This window comes from Streptopelia decaocto (genome assembly GCF_964273445.1).
Source record: "Streptopelia decaocto genome assembly, chromosome: 5".
Classification (NCBI taxonomy): Eukaryota; Metazoa; Chordata; class Aves; order Columbiformes; family Columbidae; genus Streptopelia; species Streptopelia decaocto.
Window position 1 is genome coordinate 70,741,540 of NC_138659.1, and position 22,579 is coordinate 70,764,118.

The 22,579-nt window shown below is 40.9% G+C and overlaps 2 long non-coding RNA genes across 3 annotated transcripts; both read left to right on the forward strand.

Annotated features, from left to right (window-relative positions):
* Nucleotides 1–4,302: 4,302 nt before the first annotated feature.
* On the forward strand, nt 4,303–11,323 carry LOC309440079. The gene is made up of 3 exons (XR_014184112.1): nt 4,303–4,817; nt 7,378–7,515; nt 10,776–11,323. It is a non-coding gene; the product is annotated as an uncharacterized lncRNA (long non-coding RNA).
* Nucleotides 11,324–12,132: 809 nt separating this feature from the next.
* LOC309439756 lies at nt 12,133–17,033 on the forward strand. 2 transcript variants are annotated; one of them, XR_014184066.1, is made up of 2 exons: nt 12,133–12,739; nt 14,267–17,033. It is a non-coding gene; the product is annotated as an uncharacterized lncRNA (long non-coding RNA). The 2 variants fall into 2 exon arrangements; XR_014184067.1 differs by having other exon boundaries at nt 14,354–17,033.
* The last annotated feature ends 5,546 nt before the right edge of the window (nt 17,034–22,579 follow it).

The following is a 22,579-nucleotide window of genomic DNA, read 5'->3' on the forward strand; positions in this document are numbered from 1 at the left end:
GTATAATTGATAGTTTTATGAGATTGAACTCTGTAAATTTTTTTAATCTTATCCCTCTAGATCCAGTTTATGTGCACATTTGAACAATGACTTCACATCCTTTCCAAACAGAGATTCTGGGTTTCAGTCTCGTCATTTGGCCAAGACAAATCCCCAAGTGCCAAGAATCTCTAGTTTTGTTTTGCTTTATGTTTGTCTTTTACTTGCTCTTTTACAAGATTCCTAGTCAAACAAGTCAGTCAGTGGAATGATTCCAGTTTGCACTGGAGGAAGATGTGTAAATCCCTAAAACCATTTTGAAAAATTGAGCATTATTGTTATCTTTGTCTCTCGTGGTGCAGTTTCCAATGCTAACTCTTAAATCTTTATCTACTGTAAATGAATGAGTTTACGGAAAATTTCAATGACTGAGCTGTTTACTCTGCAGACCTTCTCCACCAGCAAACTGGGAAGAACAGTGCTTGAATTTTCAGACACCTTTCCCCTTGTTAAGTTTAAATTAGTGTCCTGATCTGTCTGAACCCAAAGACTTCCACAGCTATGCAGGGAGTATACAATATTTAACGCACTTGCTAGCCAAACATTTTTTCACAAAGTGATTCTTTATGCCGTAAACTGCAGCCACAAAAGCATTTCTAACTTTTTTTCTAGAGGCTACTTTTCCAGTTGGACCAGATCCCTGAAGATGCATGCTGGTTATATTGTATTATGTGAAATATAGCCCATTTAAACCAAAGTCTTCATTAATTTAAGTTTGTTTTTTCCCCCGGTTATGTGGACATACGACCACAATACCCGATTATGAAGCTCACGTGTGAACTTGTGGAGTATTTTGGCCACTAGCTGGTGAACAGTCCTTTCTCTTCCAGCATCACATTGGGTCATGAAGTTGAATTGCTTAAGATGGCGCAGAGTGTTTTACAGTCAGACAGGAGGCCAAGTCTCTACTAGGGTTGAGGATCCTTTGTAAACTCACGTGAGAACTGGTATTTTAATACCAATGTTGTGATTAAGTCCTGCCTGTCCTGCTACCTGTGGAGAGCAGTACTGGATGGAAAGGTGATGGGGATGCACAGGGTCTGAGGGTAATATTAGCATGGTGCTAAGTCTGAGATAATTAGGATTGGGGGATCTGAATGACTGAACGCATCTGGGAGGTAAAAGTAGCTTGGGAAGTATCCAGTTTGGCTCATTTGAACAGACTGGTCATTTATCCTGGTGTGTTCAATAGCGCTCAAAAGCTTCACTTTTCCTTAGCAAAACCATTCCAGGCCCAACAAGGACCAACGACCTCTCCATTCGTGTTGACTGCAGAAAGCACGGTGGTTGTCGGGACAGGGAGGACCACGTGCTGACATGGTTGCCAGCAGAGCCGATGTGGTTGCCGGTGGCTGTGGGGCTGTGTTTTGGACACCCGCCACAGCCCGTTTCATGCCAAACGCCACAGAGCCCTTAGGTGGCAACGGCTTCTGGTGAACATGACTAATCCCAGTGATATCTGAACCCACAACCCCGAGGTGAACAACTTCACAGCCTCTTAACATTTTCTCAGACTGCCTGAGTTGATATTTTAGTTCCCAGACCCCCACCCCCTTCCCGGCTATAAATAGATCTCTGGTTTTAAGATTTTGCTTATTTTGTGTAACATATCTTGTGTCTGGAATACAATTTATATTTCATCACAAGGAGCAACTGTCCTATTAAACTGGCATGTATTTTTCCTTAGGTAATTAATGTACATGCCAATTTTGACAAGAGATATGCGGTGCAGTTGCAGGACATATCTTAATGTAATTAAGTATACTGGGTTCCAGAAATCATAAATATAGAATTTCAGTACTTATACATCTGTAAACTGCATAGCTTTCTAAACAGGACATGTTACTTATTTTGTCTTGCTGTTACTTTAATAAAAAATGACAATAAAAGCAAAATCACTTTCTCTAAGATAGGTTGAAATCCTAGTTTCAGCAGGCAGCATTTACAAAATATTGACTGATGAAGCCACAAGTTGTGGCTACCCTAAAAGCAAGAAAACTCTAATTAACAGCGGAGTGAGGACCTCGGAACAGGCAAAATTTCCGTTTTCTTATTTAGCCTCTTTATTTCGTGGCCCAACTTGGCACAAGAACCATGCGGCTCAAGAATGTTAGGAGAGTGTGGCCACGAGAGGGTTTTAATTTATTGACGGCTCTTGCCCTACTGTACAGTCACCGCTGCTATTTGAGTGTAATGGATGGAACAGATGTTTGACACTGCAGCACCTCTTCATAACTTCACTCTTCAAAAACAGTTTTACAAGTGCTTGCTCGCGTTGGTTCCCATTCAGCACAGGAAACTGAGGTCATGGTGAAACATGAGGCCCGGGCAGGAGCTTGAACTCATGTGCACTGCAGCTGGGCTCGCGTCTTCTGAGCACGTTAGCAATTCATGGAGCAGCCATAATTTTCAGCTTACGGACAAAGAAATAAGAGTGTTGACACCCTTATTGTAACATCTGCGAGGGGGAAAATATGAGCCCGTTGCTAAATGTATGAAAGATGGAGGTTTCTTTATGGTTAATTTTGTTCATTATCAGCTGTGATTATTTTGAATGGAATTTCTTCAGGTTTCAGTATCAACACTGAAAAGTTACTTTCTGGACCATAGTTTTCTTAATATTGCATAGAAGCAATAATTTACAAAGCAGGAAACTTTTCTGATACTCTGTTGTTTTTTTGTCCCCAGATGATTATTTTAACACATGCTCATCACCGAATATTTCTAAAAATCTTCCCAGGCATATAACATAGGTAATACTGTAGCTTGTTTTCATAAATATAAGGTTTGTGCAGTTAGATATACTGGTTACCTTCCCAAGGAAAGCAATGAAGGTACTTAGGTACTGGTATTTGGTAGCCAATTTTGAAAACTCTATCAGGACACCATACTGAGGAAGTTGATACGTGAGTGGTCTCAAGTCCCATATCAGAAGTTTTTCTCCTACCACAACTTCCTACCAGCTCCTTCCCAGCACGAGCGTCCCGGCAACTTCAGGGATTTCTCCAGCACTTTCATGAAAACTAATACCTCCCAGCATCAACACGTGTGCTACGAACTTTCCCCATCTCTGCTCTCTGTCCTCCGTGTACCTTCATATAGAATCGTATTTCTGACCTTGCTCTTAATTAACATCGGCCCTTTAGTGACTTAGTGGCACATTCTGAAAGGAAACGTTGTTGTGTAATATTAATTACACAGCACAAAATCATCGTTTAAGATGCTAAAATAGTGTCAGCAGTGTTAAAATTGGAGATTTCTGCAATTAGGGGATACGAGAAACTCCAAATAAGAGTTTGGTCAGAGATGTTCCAGTGAGGCTGTACTAGGCAACCACCTTCCAACTACCCTTCAAAACTTTGCAATGCAAGGAGTTGTTGGATTTGTCCTGGAAAAAACATATATTTGTTATTCTGCTCTTCAGAAGCACCTGTAGGAATATCCCCAGAACAAGAATCTTCATTTTTCTGCCCCAGCTGCTCAAGCGAGCTGTACAAAACAAAGGCTGCAAAAGCAATAAAAGGCTGCAAAATCTTCCATCAGTTATTACAGAAAGTGGCTTGTCACATGGAAATCCTTTAAACTCCTAGAGAAGCACGTTTTTTTCTTTACCTGTATTTTTGTTGTGTTTTTCAGTGCTGGTACAAGCTCTCTTCCTACCGTACCCCACTGCAATATGGCTCATTTTGCCTTAAAATCCAGCCATGGTGGCCAGAGCAATCCTTACATTCAACCAGTCTACACAAGAGGGGGAAAAGTCACGCCTGTGGTTTACCGTTTTTGTTTTCTCAACCTTTAGTATTTATTCAGTTGTCTAACCACAGTCCCTGGCTCTTGGATGAGCTCTGTGACGAAGGGCAACCAGAGGATTTTTCCTCTTGCTGTCTCTTGTCTCTTTACATTGAAAAACCATCGTGTTGTTGGCATGGAGATGGAAAGTTTCCTTCATGTCTGGGTGTTTTCCATGCCAGTTTACAGCACCAGTGGTAGATAGTGAGCTTAAAACCTCTGTGGAGAGCCTAACGGCATCCAAAGGACAAAGCCTGAAAACCCTCATATGTCACATTAGATGGCCTTGCTTCTGGGGAGCTGGAAAAAAATCACAAGAAAAGACAAGCCTACATAGTTTGGTTTGTTGATAGTCTTGCAAAAGCAAACAAAACAACTCCTCACCAAGGTTTGCTAGACGCCCATGTTTTTTTCCTATGGGAAAATAAGGCTGCTCCATAAAACTGTGGGGAAAAATTGAGCTGACAGCCCAAGATTAAGTTCACTTTTCCAACTCTGAGATGGCGACAAGTTGAACTATTCTGGCTTGGCTCAGGCGACTTGGGTTGTGGGCTGTGTCTGCAGAAGACGTGAGCGCGCCTGGTGTGACGTCCAGGCCCGACTTTCGGGGGTGACCGCAGGGTCCCTCTTTCCCAGGCAGGGCAAACATCATTGCAAAAAGGCAGCATTTTATCATGTTTGTGGCAAAACCACGGAGTGACCGATAAGCCCATTTGGAAGTGTGCTCAGCTAAGCTGAACCCAGACAAATGACCACAAGAGGCAGAAGATGTCCTTTCCCCAGTCTTCTAAAGAACATATTGAAACAACTGACAACATTTTAAAAGAAAATGGAGACGACAGCTTTTTAACCTCACATTTTCTATTGCAGGAGGGAAGGTCCCATGAAAACCGTTTCTACAGAGACGCAGATGCTGGAGCCTGAAGCAGCTCCTGGAGACACCTGCCTATCAACATCCTTGTCCCTTTCTCTCTCTGGCCTGAACTCAGGTAACTATCTGAGTAGTTTTTTAACTACTAAGTTAATATGATTTTTAACCATTTTTGGTTAGATACTGGAATACTTAGATTTAGTCACACCTTCAGACCCTGGACTCTTATTGCTTATGGCCCATTATAATACTATATCTTTGTTTAAATCTTAGCACAGATGTAAAATAAGACTTCTGTGCTCTTTGGAAAAGTTATTAGTTTTACAATTAGTAAACTGAGCGATGCTGGGCTCTGTGTAAAGACTACAAGTGTGAAATCTAGTACTGCCAGTAAATTGCTACCTTTTCTTTAGCATTGCAAGCCATACTCTCAAGTTTATTTGAACACATAAAATATGCTAAATGTTTAGCAGCACCATTGTGTAAAGAAGAGTTGGATGAAGTATATATTTTTAAATACAGCAAGTAATAAAATGTTGAGTAAATTCCCAGGGACATAATTTTGGGGCAAGTACAATAGAATGCTTAATGGAATATATTCCCAGGTCTGCTGTTTTTACTCCCGTTTTTCTTCTGTTTTAATCTCCTCACCCAGCCAGTGGTTGCTGTTATGGGAGCTGTGAGGAAGGGGGTTCATCCATAGACATTTCCAATGTGGTAGCAATGAGAGAAGGGGTGTGAGGTGTTTGCCAGTACATCTCATCTCCACTGGTCCTTTCCTTTTCATTTAAACAGGTTGAGAAATCTTCCCGTGTATTCCATCAGAAAATCACTCCCTCTGTTTAGAGCTCTAAATGGAGCTCTGAGTAACTAGCCCTGATATGCAAAACCACGTGAGGAATCAAAATTCACATCAAGATGGTTCAGATGCCGCCCGGAGCCTCTGCTGCAGGTTGCAGAGAAGGACTGCAGTGAATATCACTTTTTCCAGACCAGTGTTTTTGCTCTGAGTCAGGTGGTGTTGCCTGAAGCTCTTCCTCCTCTAAACCTTTCTACAGTTGGATTTCTTTATGGATAAAACACCCAAATTTAGGATCATGCCCTTCATTAAGTAGCTTCATAATTCAAGGTTGTTTTGTTGTTTGTTTGTTTGTTTTTCCCTTGCTGCAAGTCAGATTATGCCCCTTTGCAACCCAAGTATGCCCCAGGTAGCACAGCATCCTCATGTACCTACTGGTTAGCTGGTTTTATCCTGCTGCTTTCCAGATCATTATTTGTAAGATTTTTCAACATTAAAAACTGTCTGCCGTATGGTACCTCTGAAATGATGCTCCCAAATCGCCCTCAGTTCTTGCAGCCTTCCAGGACTATCCATTCTGGAAATGGGAATCTAGATTCCATGGACTCCCAACAGGATGAACACACACATCCCAGGAGACATTTCAAGACAAAAAAAACAAAATCAAAATCAAAACCCACCCAAACTCCAGACTCTGCCATTGAAGTTCTCATATTTTATTTCTGTATGTGCTTTCTAGAGTGTTAATTTTTAGTTTTTATAAAGTTTTAGCAATTGTAACTCAGACCTGTTACTTTTGTTTTGAAGCATCAACTAAATCCCATTATAAAACTTATTCAACTTATTCAGTTTAGTTATCTTGTATATATATGTTAAAATAAATCAATGGATACTATTGAGCAGTATATTTTCTACACTCTATTTGCCTTACCAGTTAATATAGTGCCGTACTAATAATATAAGACATTCAAACATCAATGATTCAGCAGTGAGCAAGAAGCCCTTGGAGTACCGAGATCAACTTTCAATACAGTTTACTGGATTTGCCCACCTGTAAGTATTTTTGGTGGATTTTACCTGCATAAACTTGTTCATTTCCCATTAATTTCCATAGGCTGGAAAAAGGCCCTTCCAAAGAGAGAAATCTCAGCATCCCTAATGGGGGACCAATTCCCAAGCCCCACAGCATCGCCAAATGATATTTGGCAGAGACGTGTCTTTGGGGGAGTGTATTTCTCCATGCAGCACAGCACTGGCACTATGCAAGGGCTGCAATTCTCTTTAATACATTTTCCTTTCAGGAGTGCAGACAATTTTGGCCTCCCTACCATGTACTCCTGCCTGGGAGCAAAAAGCCCAAGGTAACGTGGCCTTTCTCGCTCCCCCAGCCCTTCTACACAGCTGCAGATATCAAAGAAAGTCAACAAATCACCATTCAAAGCACAGAGAGTGGGGAGAAAAAAAAAAGTACATTCCCCGTGCTGGCCTGGCTTGCAGATTAAAGGTAATCTAGTAATAAGGACCTACCAGATGGTAATTAATAAACGTAGTTTTCCATATCTGATTTACCTGTCACGTAAGAAGAAATTTCCCAGGGCAGGAAGGTCTGTTTTACATGAGTTTAAGTGTTGCCCTTTTTAAGAATAATCAGTTCAACTCGATGAAATCTGAAGTCTTTTGTGTGAGCTGCGCAGATGCTGAGGATGGGCTTTCACCTCTTCTTCTCCACAGGAGCTTTACAATTATCCTGAGAAAAACAAGCCAAGGTCCTTAAGCCCCTGGTAGCATCACACCAGGGAAACAGGTGGAGCTGGACCATAAAGAACACTGAAAAATCTCTGTTTTCTACAATTCAGTAATACAGATTTCTTTTTTTAAGGAAAAATTAAGAGGAAGTTACGTCTTGAAGGAACAGAGGGAATTAAACATAAATAGTTAAAAACACTTAAATGGAAGGAGGGAAAGACCCAGACTGGAGGGCAGGATCCCCATCCACACAAGCCAGGAGATTCCCTTGGTGAGCATCAGATCGAGTTCTCCAAAGTCTTCTCCAGCCACCCTCCCATGTGTGAACACGGACAGGGCGACAGCAGCGCTGGGACACAACAAATAAACAAACAGATAAATAAATACATTTCTAAATACAAACAGGGAATTTATGCATATTTATAGATGTTGTAGGGATTATGTGCCTGAAAAAAAAAAGCCAACAGGTTTATTTGGTTTTGCAATCATGTCAACTATAAGGCTAGCTCTGCTTAGCTAAAGACAATTCCTAACCCTGACAGTGAAAAACAAACAAGGACAAATGCCTTCTTTCCCAAATTAAACAACTCAGAGTAATACACTTTTTGATACTAAGAAAACCCTTTGGGTTAACAGTCTGGCTTATTCATTTTGCACACAGAAATACATATTTTCCTCTATATATTCAACAGGACCCACACGAATTGAAGATAATTTGGGGAGACCTTCTTAGTAACTGGATTTAAATTTTAAATCTTGTGAGACCATTTCCTGAGTTTCCTGTGAAAAAGCTTTCTATAAAAACATAGAAATAAAATCATTAAAATGTTAATACAATCTATAGAATCAAACAGAAGACCTGCTGGAGACTGGGTCAAAACCAAACCACAGAAAAGACCCTTTCTTAAAACAAGCTTGGAGTGATTTTCGTAATTTTCCTTTTAAAATGTCAGCACAATCTTTTGCTTTGATTCAGTTACATCTAGAGTAATTCTACCTAATGAAAGGAAAGAATGAGCATAAACATTTTCAGTATGACTTCAGGGTTCTAGATTCCCATATCTTTACGAAAACTCTTTTTCCTTATGGCACAGGTCTGCATCATTAAAGACCTTGCTATGAAATAATGGGAAATTGGGGAAAGAAGAGGAACAAGCATGGTAACCCTGGAAAATACACTTCATTAGAGAGACACAAAATGATGTGTCCATCTACTGCTGTGTAGACAAATAACTCAGGTAAAATGAGGAGAAGCAAAATAAGAGTCCCTGCCATATGAGGAGAGCTGGCACTGTACTTTCAGACCACAGATTATTTATGAGAAATGGAACTTTTCAAGAGTATATCTGCTGCTTAAGATACTGGGAGATGTTGCATTCAGAAAACAGCGTTGCACCACAGTGGTGTGTGCTTTTAACATACACCTGCACAACATACAAGAAACTTAGTGATTAATTTCTGATAAATACATGTAGGCAGCTTCTAATACCTGGTGTTTCCCACATCAGAGAAATCCAATTTGGCAGATATGCATTAACCATGAATTAATTCCCTGTGATTGGGACCGCCACCCCCTGTAGAGCTTCCTCACCATGGGAAGGAGCAGAAGACCAACTCTTCTCTTTGACCAGGGCTGGGACAGCACCTGCAGCCTGGTGGCCACATCAGGGTGGGGTTTTGCCTTATGAGTGACTTTAAATACCTGTGGTGGGCGATGGCCTCGATGGCAGAGATGAGTGGTCACAGCTGAGCCCAACCTTCTGCAGAGCTTCAGCTGGAAGGATGGAGCCAATGGCTCGAATGCAAACGTTCATGTTTAATTTTCGTGGCTTTATTCCACGGTAGGTTACATTCCTGTGTGGCATGTTTTACGTGTATCTGAAAAGCTCGGGTTCTCTCCTTACACAGTGTTTTGTTTGGATGTGACCCATTCTCCAATTTTATGATAAAATGAGAACATAATTCACATATTAGCATTTCAAAACCTGTACAGCTGCGAAATGAGTAAACAGTGGAGTGAGTAATCATTACTAATCTGCACTGGAGAAAGAGAGAAAAAAAGAGCACATAATTTTGTGATGTGCTAAACCAAAAAATATGTTTTGCACTTCTTAAAACATCTCAAATTCTTTTTTTTTTTTTAATCTGTGTTTTAGAGGTGAAAGAGAAAAATCTATCTCTTAGTTGAACTAATCTCAAATAAATTAATATCCTTTTTCATATGAATTTGTTTGGGGAAACTTGAAACTGTAGCATAACCTATTGATTACATTATTTGAATTAAGTTTTAGAAATCCTACAGCTGTTTGCTGTCAAAATTTAAACCTACTGTCTATTTTCAGCTGTGCACTTAATACACGGTTCACCTGGTGACTCAATAACATTTTAATATAAAAGTACATGATCACGGAACATATGTTCAGTGTTCACATGAAGCTTTATAGCGACAGAAGTGGTAACAATTAACAGTTCTGTTTTTCTGGGGATTCGGGGTCCAAGTTTAAAGTTTTTCCTGGGCTGCTTCCAAAAAATCTTTGTTCCCTATGCCTTGACCTTTGAGGAGTTTGGAATCAATGAGCCACGTTGCCTTCCATAAGGGTGTCAAGTGCAGAATAAAAACCCGCGTCACATCATTTTTCACCGCGGCCAGATGAGGTCTGAGTGAAGGAACAAGGAACAGGAAAGCAAGAACATCTGAAAAATTGACTCTGCAAGCTGGAATGTGATTCTGCAATAAGGGGCAACTCTCCTATTTTTTTTTGCTCTTTATTTTTTTGCTAGAGTAGGCAGGTTGTAGACAGATCTGGGTCTCAGCCTCCCACCCCCCGGGGCCCCCGTGTCAAGGAACAGTGATAGAGCGCCGTTCATTTATGCAACATCTGTAACGCATATAGCAACGTATTAATAGCTCAATATGCCAATCTGCCACTGTGCATTTTGACCTAGCAGGGACCAGCAGCATGGAAGGTCTGTAAGGCAGATGTGGGAATGGCAGCGACGGTGGAAATTAAAGGCAGACGTGAAGAGTTTTGCACAAAGCATTGCGGAGCGGTAGTTCTTTTGGAAGAGGCAAACGCTTCCAGCTCAGTTAGGAGGTTAATAGAGCTAATCTTCTGTATCACTATTATTTATAACATGTTGTTGGACTTAATGTTTATGACGCTCAAGCTGTATAGTGCACATCCAATTATGTTTTCTTACAGCCATGGAGGGTTTTATGAAAAGGAATATTGAGTGAATGCTTTATTGCTGAAAAATATTGTATTGGTTAGAAGGGAAGCTAATCCAATAGGAGGTAAAAACAGTAACAAAGGCTACAGCAAATACGAGATGCTTTAAATTCATTGCATGACATTCTCACCCTAATTATTAGCCCACACTGGGAATAAAAACAGCACCCTCATCTTCACGTTATTATTTTTTTTTCTTTTCCTCATTTTTATTGCACATTTACATAAGACTTGTATGCCTTGTACTTCTTCCAGGCAGGCTTATAAGGTTTCTTTTAACCCTTTACTTCTCTTTTCCCAGCCATGCAGAAACTCTAATTTACACCCGCGGGGGGCGGTGGGAGGCAGGTGGCAACTGGGCTGGAGGTGGCCAAGCCACAGTGGGAATGGAGGTGGCTGGAACTTGAACGAGAGCCCAGCAGTTCACACCATCATGCAGCCTCAGCCCCCTGAGTCCCTGGGGTCTGGAAAGCTGGAATGGAAAATTGTTGAGGAGCAACTTCTCTTTTGGTAAGATTTCCAGTATTTCCTGCTTCTAATTGGATCAGAAATATTGCAGGAGCAAATCTCATGGTATGGGGGGCCAGCCCCACGCCTGGCAGCAGAAATGTCCAGCGGATGGCTGAGTAAGGAGAGAAAAAGGAAGTATTTGAAAAATGCTGAAGCTCTCATGAAAGACCATTGTTTTTACAGCTAGGGAGAGGAGAAAGAATGAAGTGGGTTTTTGTGGTTTTTACTTTATGCTTAATATAAGGAGAGTTAAAGAAAGTATGACTGAAGGAAAAAGAGGGAAGAAAGGAAGATTAGTCAGTTAATAAAGGAGATTTATGTTAGTGACGGTAGGTAGGCAAATTGCACTGCTAAATGGGGTATGGACTTCTTTTATGTGGACAAGAGAATTTATCAATTTTATTTAACTGAAACTGCACCATAATGGTGTCCTCAGGGCCGCGGCTGGAGGAGACACCCATGTCACCGAGGAGCAGGTCGGGGACACCCGTCCTGCCCGGTGGACCCTGCAGCCAAAACTCGGGCAGGTTGGGAACGCTGCGGTCTTCAGCATATTTTTCCAGCAAAGATTTTTGCTGTGCAAGGGCAGATTAATGGATAACATTTTATACTGCACTTTCAATCAATGTTTAGGATTTTTCTTCATAGTCTGTATCACAAGTTGGAGGTGCACACGGGCTGTTGTGGCAATTCTGTTTTTTCAATGAGCAGCTCGGGAGGACTTTGAGGGCTCAGCAAGGCCACCTGAGACAGCTGCTCAGAAGCCTGAGGAGCTCTTGGTTGCTGTTGAATGCAGTCTTTCCTATCATCATTGTTGAACAGACTGGGTAAAAAAATGCAACTACGTGAAGCATGGGTTGGTGTCTGTCCCATGTCTGTCCCATGTCCAACTGTCCTGCATGAGTGTTTCTTCCCAGCGTGCTGGAAGGCATCTGTGTAACCAGCAGCTGATGGATTTCCTTGGAAGCATTCATGATTTGAGCTTGTATTATGTATGTTCCTGGTTATGTGTGAATTCCTTATAACACATGGCTTGTTCCGCAGAAAGTTCTGTATTCCTTTATTAAATTCAGTGTTTCCAGTAGGAATTTAGCTCCTCGTGTTACAGACGATGAGACCTGACGAACTGCTATAAATGTGCAACCTGCCTGAAGTTGAGAGGGCTCCTCCTCCAGTGCAGGATTTGCCATAGTGTGCCCAATCTAGGACAGAATCTTCAAGAGAAGCCTTTTCCACCGGCCATGTGGCTGTGGCTTCATATCTCTCTAAGACCTGACACAGGTGTAGCTGCAGAATCAGAGTCTCAAAGAAGAATCAGAGTCTCAAAGAAAAGTCAGAGCAGAACAAAATATAGTTATTCTTCTACGGACAGAAATAAATAATACTCTGTGGCTGGTATTTCATTTATCAGTTACACACTTGAATCTATGCTCACCTAAATCCTATACATATGTCCTTAAATGCCTGCAGAAATCTCAGATTTCTCCTCTTCAATTACAGGTACCATACAAAATCTGCTTTCTATTAAAAAAAAAAAAAAAGTATTAAAAAATGCATTCTTTCTCAATCCCTAGGCCATTTGGCACTTCAGAAAATTATTAGAGAAGTGTGTTTTGCAAAGCCAAAAATATCTCACTCTCAAACACTTGCCCTCTTTTCCACTGTCTTCTGAGAAAGCATCACAAGCAAACACAACGTCAGAGTAAAGAGTGGCTGAGAGGCCAGAAGAGGATCAGATGTCTGCAAAACATGAAGGTGGGGCTAGAAGAACCAGGAAAACAAATGGTGACAATTTGGGATGGCCATAGGTTGAACAACCCATTTTCTTGTTGAATCTGTAAATGTACTTAAGTTGGCTAAGGAGCAGGAAACGTGAATCCTTAATTTTGAGAGAAAATGAGAAAATTCAGTGTCTGTTCTTCAGACAAGGCTGGGGTTAAGGCTCAAAAGGAGGGTAGGAAGTTGGCTGACTTGGTTTGTGGCTGGACATAGGGACATTCAGTGACCTTATTGCTAGATCTTCTTTACCCTTGCAATGGATTTACATTTTGAGGATATGAAAGTATTTACTTTTGAAGTAGATGTATGTGATGTATGACCCAAGCTAAGTGAAAATTATGAGTAGGGTCTGGAACAAAAGGTGAATTTAAGCTGAATTTAATAATTTATTTTCTTGGACCTAGAGAGCTGAAGTGATATGAGAATCATCTGAAGTTGAGTCATTTCTGGGAGATAAGGCTTGATTTGTCTCAGACTGAGCGTAATATTAAAGTTGGGATTAAGCTTTGAAAAAAAAAAAGTGTTTCAGAGCCCATATTATTACTGTGTATGTCCATAATAGAAAACTAAATTGTAAACAGGCAGTAGAATGAGTTTAAAGTTGATTTAATTTGTCCATAATTATGGAAGATCTGAAGGACAAGGTTAGAAAATGACATTGGGGAAAATAAAAAGTCTAGGAGACATATTTCTATTGTTCTACTCACACAGGTTAAGAGCCAAAGAAAAACAATGCTGTGGGAATTTTACCTAACCTGACAGAGTTTGGGTCTGTTGATAAGAATAGATTACACTTTGGAAAAAGAACAATTAAAGACCTAGTTGTACTCCTGGGTATTCTCAGGCATTGAAAGATAAACTGGGTAATCTACTGAAAAGACTGGACTAAGAATTGCCTTAAAGTACTTGTTTAGTTAGAGGACAAATGTATTTGAAATTACTAAGAGTGGGGTCAGGGCTATTTAGAGTCGCTCTCTGTTCCTCCCCATCACTTACAGCATTCAGAAAAACGGGGCCTTATTATCACGAAAACTCAAACTCCACAATGATTTTGACCTATCTCTGCTTTGAGATGCTCAATGAAACTGATTCTGCAGGGAAGTGTTGTTGCACTTTAGGATTATCCAAAGGTCAAATATTCAGAACAATATAATAGGAAACATAGTGCTCAATTTAATGGCATAACATTTAATAGGACAGTAAAGATATTCTAAACTGGAAGCCTCTACCATCTAAAAGATTAAGAAAAATAAAATCAAGGAGAATGCCCAGACCTCAGAGTCTGTGCTGTTTCATAGCACTAGATGAGGGCAGCACTCAGGACAAAAGGTAACAGGCATTCAAGAGGTCCAGTGGGGTCCCTCCAACCTGAGAAACTGTCCTCTTCGGTTTCTGGAATAATTCTCTGTTTGTCCATGAGCGAGTGCAACATATAGAACTTTATTTTTAATTCTGACTCCTCCTAAATCAGACTCACTGTTGCGAATTTTGCTTCCTTTGCAGATCCTCTGTGTGGACCCTCTTTGTCTGAAATCTAGTGGGGCAGCAAAACAAAAGAGGGTTCAGAATGATTTTTTGCTTTGTCGGTAGATTCATCACATTCCAGACGCGGCTCCACCTCACGGCAGCCAGGCCATGGAGAACACGATCCATTAACAATCAGCAATGCCTGTTATGTTGACTCTTAAGCAATATGATATTGTATTCAGTGCCTCCAAATGCGGAGTAAAACACTCAAGTGTTCCAGAATAAAATGATGAATCTGAATTGGTGGACGCTGAGTTTCAAGCTATGAGACATAGGGGTCAGGTTGGAAAGTCAATGTCACCTGGAGATCCTGCTCACAGAGTAAATTACTTCAAACCTACTATAAAATGTTCATGAAATACACTGGTCTGAATAGCACTAACTCCAGGTTTGCCAAAGTTTTATCAGTCTGTCATCTATTTTACATCAGGAAATGATGAAGGAACATGGGTGTGAAATGCAGGGTATCGGCTGCCATCCCACTACAGAACAAAACAGTCAGCTATACCTGTGCCACCCATATTACTGAAGATAGAAAAATCTTTAGAGAAGATTATCTTGTTTTTCACTAATTTCAATAAGCATTAAAAGCTGAGCTGTAAAACATCTCCATTTCCTCCTTCTCTACATATTGTGGCCTGCAAACACACGGCCGTACCGGAGCTGGGCAGTCGGGGGGTCCCCATGGGTTACACTGGGCCACTCACCCCACTATAAACAGGAACCTCCAGCAACACCAAACAAATCCAAACAAATGAGGCTGCCAAGGGTTTTTTTTTTTTTTCTTGTCTTTTTTTTTTTCTTTTTTTTTTTTTTTTTGTTCCTAACTTTCCCATAAAAAGATTCAGGTAAATGTAGCATGACGAGCCAATTTAAGCCAATTTCAAAGTTATTTGAGTAATTGGTTATTAAGATAACACTCTCAAATTTCAATTCAGCAATTATCCTCTTAAAGATACAGAATGTAAGTATAGGAGCAAAAGTGTATGTATTAAAGCTACAGAGGGTCTTTTAAAAAAAAAATCAAATCTGTAGGCATTTGAAAAAAGCATGTAGCTTCTAATCTCATTGAACTGAGACTTATCTTCTAACATGTGCAACCCTTCTATGTTGAAAGCAAGTGTTTCTAAATTTTGGAAATGGAGTTGACTATTATTAGTGCTCATAAAGATTAAGAGGCTAAGTGAAGACCCTCCTTTTAATATATGTAAGCTCCTTACCCATAAGTTAAGAACCACAAGGGGACAGAACATTGTCTTCCCACAAGGCTGCACTGCAGACTGATGCAGAGTGTGATGATGGAAATAATGGCTTTGGCAGAAGTACTTGGTGTGGAGCCAATTTCTCCATCCTAATGAATGGTGGAATTACCACAGAAAAGCTTTACAGTTAAAAAAAAAAAAAATTAAAAAAAAAAATTAAAAAAAGGAAGAAAAAAGAAGAAAAGAAAGAAAAAATGTGCAGCTTATTCCCAGTTAATCAACTCCATAGGATGGATGGCCATGACCAATTATTATTCCCAGATACTACTGGTTAATCACCAAGCGCATAGCTAAAAGGACTTGTGTTAGCTACTTGGCTGCTGAAAGCTATAGTGTAGGATCTGCAAATGTTCACCAGCAGATTAACGTTATGCAAATGCGGGAAAGTTTCCTACGCTAGCAAAGTTGCCTTTTAGGAAGGTGAAGTGGTTTTTTATCCTCAGAACGGCACTAGATGCCGCTTAAGGAGGGTTATTGACAGCAAGGTGCCGCTTGCGTTCACGCCAGCTCCACATCCTGCTCGCCGTACGATGTCCTCAGCCGCTGCTCAAGGCAAATAACCCCTTGGAGAAGCGATAGTATCAGCCGAGTACAGAAACTCAACGTACCCTTCGGCTGTCTCGCCTTGAATTGCAATTGTTGCTGTAAACCAAAGGAAGCAACGATGCAAAACCAGGGGCTACGTGTCGTTTTCTGCCTTCTCACTGGAGACCTGGGTAACAGGAGACATCAGAGAAAAAGGGAAGAAAGCGAATCCCAGCGGAGCAGCGGTCGGGGCTTATTCAGGCTCCTAGACCAGCAAAATGCAAAGGACCAAATGAGACTGAACGGGAAAGAATACGAAGCTATGACTGATTTGCTCCTGCTGAAAGTTAATATACTTCCACTGGAAATTTCCGTGGAGCTAAGCCAACTTTCTGCAGCTGAGAATCTGACTCTTTTGTGTTTAGATCAGTTATAATAATTAAGGATATATTAAGACAGCAGAGAGTACAGTGTAATCAGGACTGGGAAAAATACTTCAGAGTTATTTTAGCTTTAGCCTTTATATTTATTTTTTGTGACTGAGATTGTTCAAATAATATGTCTCCAGGGGACAGAGTAGAAATATAGATTCTAATTTGAATATAGATAAACACTGGATTATATGTCACAAAATATGCTGGTGTAGCATATGCAGTACATGCTACATGTTAACACCAAGTATTACGTAACCGCAGCACCAAGCCAACTTACTTTTACCGTGCTAATGTATTTTTTACCTCCAAACATTAATATTTTTATATCTATATATATGTACTGCTACAATGCCATATTCTCAGGTTTTACAGTTTTGCTGCATTTTTCTGGCACAGGTTACAATGGAGGAAAAATGCCAACTGGAACATGTCAAAAAACAAGATCATAAGGTTTCACTCAAGTTGCTTAAATTATTATGTAGGAGGTATATTATCGACCTTTTAATAAAAACCTTTACAGTCTCCATGGCAACATTTTTACATTGACATATAAAAACATAAACGGCAAAAAAAATCTTGTAAAAAAATGAATCTAGTGTCCTGATCATGAATTTGAGGCTGCCTTTGCTGTGCAGTGCCTTGTCTTCCCTCCGTTATGCAAATGTAAGTGCTCGATGATGATTCATTAGTTGAGCATCTTACTGTAATGTGTGTAGTAAGCTGAGGTATTCGAGTGGTTTAATCCTAAAATAGCACTTACCGTTCCTGTAATGCAGCCTCCTACCTACTTTTAAACCAGGACAGCACATTAGTGCATTTGGACTCAAGTTAAATGCACAGGAGATGGAGCAACACTCGGAAGCATCGACTCATAAAAACTGAAGCTCACCAGTGCCCTCCTGGTTTTACTTCAAATAAGAGACTTTCATCCTGACCAGGCTGAACTTCCAGGAGCTTGAAGTCTTTACAGAAGAGGAAAATCCTAGAGCATCCTCAGCCTGGTGGGCTGGAGGCCGAGCAGGTTTGGGAAGGGCAGGAATCCCCCAGCACATCGTTTGCGATAAGGATCAGGCTGTCTTGATTGGAATTCCAGAGCTCTCAGCTGTGCTCTGCTGACATCCCCCCAGCATCCCTGACATTTACCAGCCACACGCAGTTTATACCATTCTCAGCTCCAGAGGCCAGACGACGAGACGCAAACACATTAGAATTCTGATTATATAATACAAAGAAAGAAGTTTGTGGTGTTAAAAGAGGAGAACAATAAAAACAGCCCAGAGATTGTTTTCCAAGACGCACGAACACTTTCTCAGTTTAAGCACAGTACTAAATGCGCTTTTATTTGCAGATAATTCTCTGGCACCATTCGCTTTAATCCCTCAGTTTCTCCTTTAATCAAGGCAGAATTGTGCCAGCCATTTGCAGGCGCTTTCTTTACATGAGTACGCATGAAGAGGCTTTTAGAGGAGCCTGAAGAAATAAAATTGTCAATGTTTACTAAAATAAAACCAGTTCCAAAAGAAGCACTGGTCAAGTATCAGTTAATGATACATTTATCTGTTCATATACTAAGAAAAAGAACAACAGAAAAAAAAATCTAAAAGTGAACCGAGCTTTCCATCAATTTGCAAGTTAAAACAAATTGGGTGGTTAGCACATAGTTTTAAAACACTCATATGAAGAGTCTTCATTAAAAAACTCATATGAAGAGTCTTCATAGACAGATAGATGTTGTTTTCTGAATGCAATAGATTATGCAGGTGAATCATAAAGGTTTAGGTTCCTTACAAACTCAGTGAAATTATTGAACACCTTTGCACACTCTTCAGCAGCATCAGAGAGGGTTCAGGATAAGACAACTAAACAGATATTAACTTTTAAATATAATTTCCTATCAAACCAAACAGCTGTCCTCCCATATGCAACATAAGTAGGATATTTATCTATGTATAGATACAATATGTATATAAACACACACACTCTAGTCATCCAAACACATTTTTCATAGCTTTTCTTGCAATTCCTATCTAATACAGTTGATGTGATGATTTTCAGTGACCTCAGTTGCTGAATCAGACTTGAAGGGGACATCCCTGGACAGTTTGGTGGTGCTTTGAGCTTTGTGCTAATAACTGACATTGCAAAGAAAACTGAGTTTCACTAAGTGCTCAGCACCAATTCTCTAAATACCACAATCTCCTGAAAGTATCTCAAATTCATCTTGGCCAGGCTCACAGGCAGAAATAGGTAAATGGAGTAGGTTACGCTGAAGTGGTCGTTGAAATGGATGCAGAAAAGCATTGAAAATCTGGAGGGTGTATTGTCCAGTATCATACAGGGGAAAGGGGAAAAAAACCCAAACCAAACCAAACACCCCTGTTATTCAAACCCAGAAAGATCAGAGGAATATATATATAAAAATATGAAAAAAGTTTCTATGCGGACACATAGAGGTCCTTTCCAGGAGGTCACAGGGCAAACATCTGCCTTCAGGCTCCAACCCCCAGCCCATGCTCGGTGAAAATCTGTCTCTAAGATAAAATAGTGCACAATTTCTTCAGTTGTATTTGTAGTTTCTATTAGAAAGATACCACTGTGTGTTTGGAAAAGGCACAGGCTGGCTCTTGTGCTCAGGATGTAACTCATGAACGGCTGCATTTTCCACAATCTTTAATAACTACTACCAAAACTCGTAAGGACATCTTGCACGTGTAAGTGGAGAGCCCTTTATTCGCTTGAAGGACTGAACTACAATATAAAGATACCCCCACCTGGCAAAACACATAGAATTCTATAAAGTATGTTTTAAAAGGAAAACATGGATATTTGGCTGTTTTAATTAGTTGCATTTTTTTTTCAGTTGTCCACTTACTTACATTTTACCTTTTTATGTGTGTGTTCTCTGCTAAATACTACCTAAAATACGGCCGACCGTTTCATCTGGGAGATGCTGACAGATCAATCTTGCTGTCCCCACTCGTGGGGGGGTGACAGCCTTGTTCTTCATCCCGCAGAGCTGGATGCCCCTGGTATCGCCGGGTGACCACCCACCGTGGCAAGTCCTGCCTCACTTTGTAACTATCGGATTTCTCCCAGTTGTATTTCACCTTTTCCTTTGCTCTTCTATGCCTGGAAGCAACACGGGGAATATTCTTCCTGCAGAACTGGCCAAGAAGTTGGAGGGCACAGCAGAGGGGCTGAGCTGGCAGCCTGCAAGCATCTATTTTGTTTTTATTCAGCAGGGACAGAGCTGAAGCCTCAGGTTCTTCCCCAGGGTTTGGTGGTCACTTGAGCAAACAACCCCCCCAGTAGCTCCTGTAGGAGTCACACGTCATCTCTCTTGTTCTTCAGTCCCATTATTCCCAACACAGCCCATGGCTTGTCTCCACAACTTGGCCCTTAGCTCTGATCTTTATGGCTGTGGGGACAACAAAAATGTGCCAACATTTTTGGCAAAGTTTCCTGCGGTGTTTGTGCAGATCTCTGCAGGTCATTAACCTTACATCACGGGCAATAAGAGACTGGGCATTGCAAATGTATTTGCACAGTCTCCAAGGCTCAGCCCTTGTCAATCCAAGTGTCTGACACCAGCACAGCATCAGTCAAATGAAGGATCCTCTCATTCATTCTCCTGAATGAAGCACAAGCATTGGACTGTGATTGCAACAAAGGAAAAAGGACCAGTAAAAGGAAGAAAACAAAAGGAAAATTGCCAAGGAAAATTGCTGTGAACCTCCAGCCCCTCCAGCACATCAGAGTGGCCATCAGAGCTTCCTGAGCCTCCCCCATGTCTCACACCTGGCTCCTGCTTCCCGGGAGCTCCTCACCTTCTCCTTCCCCAGGCATGACGGTGCTGCCACTGCAAATCCACTTCCCACCCTGCCAGACTTATCTGGAGATGGTTCCAGAGCTGGAGATGAACACCAAAAGCAGGTCAAACATCCTAGTTTTTCTTGTAACAGCCTGCACTTTCTTCTTCACATTTTGCCTTCAGACACAAGGAGGGACCTATTAGTGTGCCTGTGCTTGAACACCAGTCATCTATTAATTTTTCCCATAAACTCAACATCCATCTAGGAAAGGTTTATTCTTCATGCTGGTGTCTCTGAGAAATGTAACGTGGCTTTGGGGATGAGTCCCGTGATAATTTTGTATATAGTTTTTTTAAATAGATGGAATAATTCCTGAAAAAAAAAAAAAAAAGCCTAAAATTCATATACGCATATTCAGTATTACAAAAAGAAAAAAAGTTCAGTTAAGTTTATAATGTGGCCACGGGGCCAAGAGACGCAAAAATTTCCACTTGTTCCATAACAGTAGCAGGATTCAAAATGCCCCAAATGTGAGATTTTGGGAATGAACCGTGCCAGCTCAGTCACCTTCTCTCTTTCTTCCCTGACAAAACCCCGGATGGGAAGGCGATCATGCGGAAGGGTTGATGGATAGAAACAGTTTATAAACCTGGGTGCTGTTGGGGACAGTTACAGTTTTTGAAAATTAATATGGGACAGCTGCTTCCTAATCTCTCACTTCGAGGGGTATTTGATCAGCTGGCCAAGACTTGTTTTCCCAGTTAGGAGGTAGCCCAAGAGCCTGGTTGATGCTCAGCTAGAGCCAAGAACACGTTTTCAACAGGTTATCAGCTGGGGGATTTTGGTTTTGGAGAAAGGGGGAAAAAACTCTGAACCAGATCTTTTAACTTTTTAAAAATTCTTTTTTGAAAAAATCCAAAGGATTTTGGTATTCCTTCTAATGAGTCAAGGTGAACTTCCACGAATTTGAGACATTAACTGCATTGTTATGGTTATAAATTCACATCTCTGTGACACTGTGTCTGAACCAAATAGAAAACAAGGTAACTGAAAAAAAAATAATGGCAGCAGTAAAAGGCTACTTTAATGCTTAATAGTTAATCTGATCACCACCCGCATCTCAGCCCTTTCTGACCAGTAACGAGAGAAATTTTTGTTTGTTATACTGTTGTAGGAAGCTGCAAGTCTGTCAACATGGTCTCAGTGCACAGATGTTTGTTATAGGTCATCTTCAAGTTTGTTTTACACCTTCTCCTGACACCGAATCTGATAGTATAAACTCCTCCTTAAGTGACTTCCAAAAGTATCCGCTAGATTAAGTTGTCCCAGGTTTGACTTTCCCTGTGAAGAAACAAGATGTTTTTATCCCACTTCGCCCCAGCTTGGACACAGTTTTTATCCTCAGCAACAAGACCCGTGTTCACCAGCCCTAAATCACAGGACTGCATATTTGTCTGCGTGTGTATGTGTTTGTGTCTGTGATTTCCCAATATTCCTGGCTACTGCATTCAGAGCCATCGAACCGCGCGGCAGAACCGCATGTAATAAAACACTGACGGCATCTGGGTGTTTTTGGACACATGTCTTGGCACGAAGCTGCTCTTGAAGTGTTGGATCCTCTCCGCACAGTTTGGAGAGTAGCGTGTTTCCAGTGGAGCTGGAAACCTGTAACCACTCATGTCCTCTGCTGGGTATTTTGTTATAGTTTAGCATTGTTTGGGTGCTAAAACTAAAAATAAGGGGGGAAACCTAAGAAAGAACAGATGCTAATACTGGAATATTAGAGCTCAGTTATAATCGCAGTTTGGGGAGCTATCTAACAGGCCTTTTTAGACAAAATCTGGCCTGAAAGTGGCATGAAAGCAAGTGTATTAAATATTGTGAAACCAGTTTCCCCTTTCCCTGCTCCTCTGACTTGAGAAATCGCATTTCTCTGGTATCTTGGGTGGCTCCATCCAGCTCCCTGTCCACTGCAACCCATTAATATTTGGCCACCAGCATCTCCACTTATTGAGCATTTTCCATTGTTCAGGGAAGCAGGAAAATCCAAGAGACATTATCACTGTATAAATATAAAATACAGTATCACTGTATCAATATAAAATGCAGATCTAGATAACCATATCACAGCTTGGCTTTAGTTTGTAAATAAAGCTGGCAAGAGCCTTGCACCATTCTGCAGGTCCCCACTGGCTCTCAGCCCGAATTCGAAGCAGTTTTGGGAGCTAAGAGATGCTGTCCTATCCTTGGCTGGCT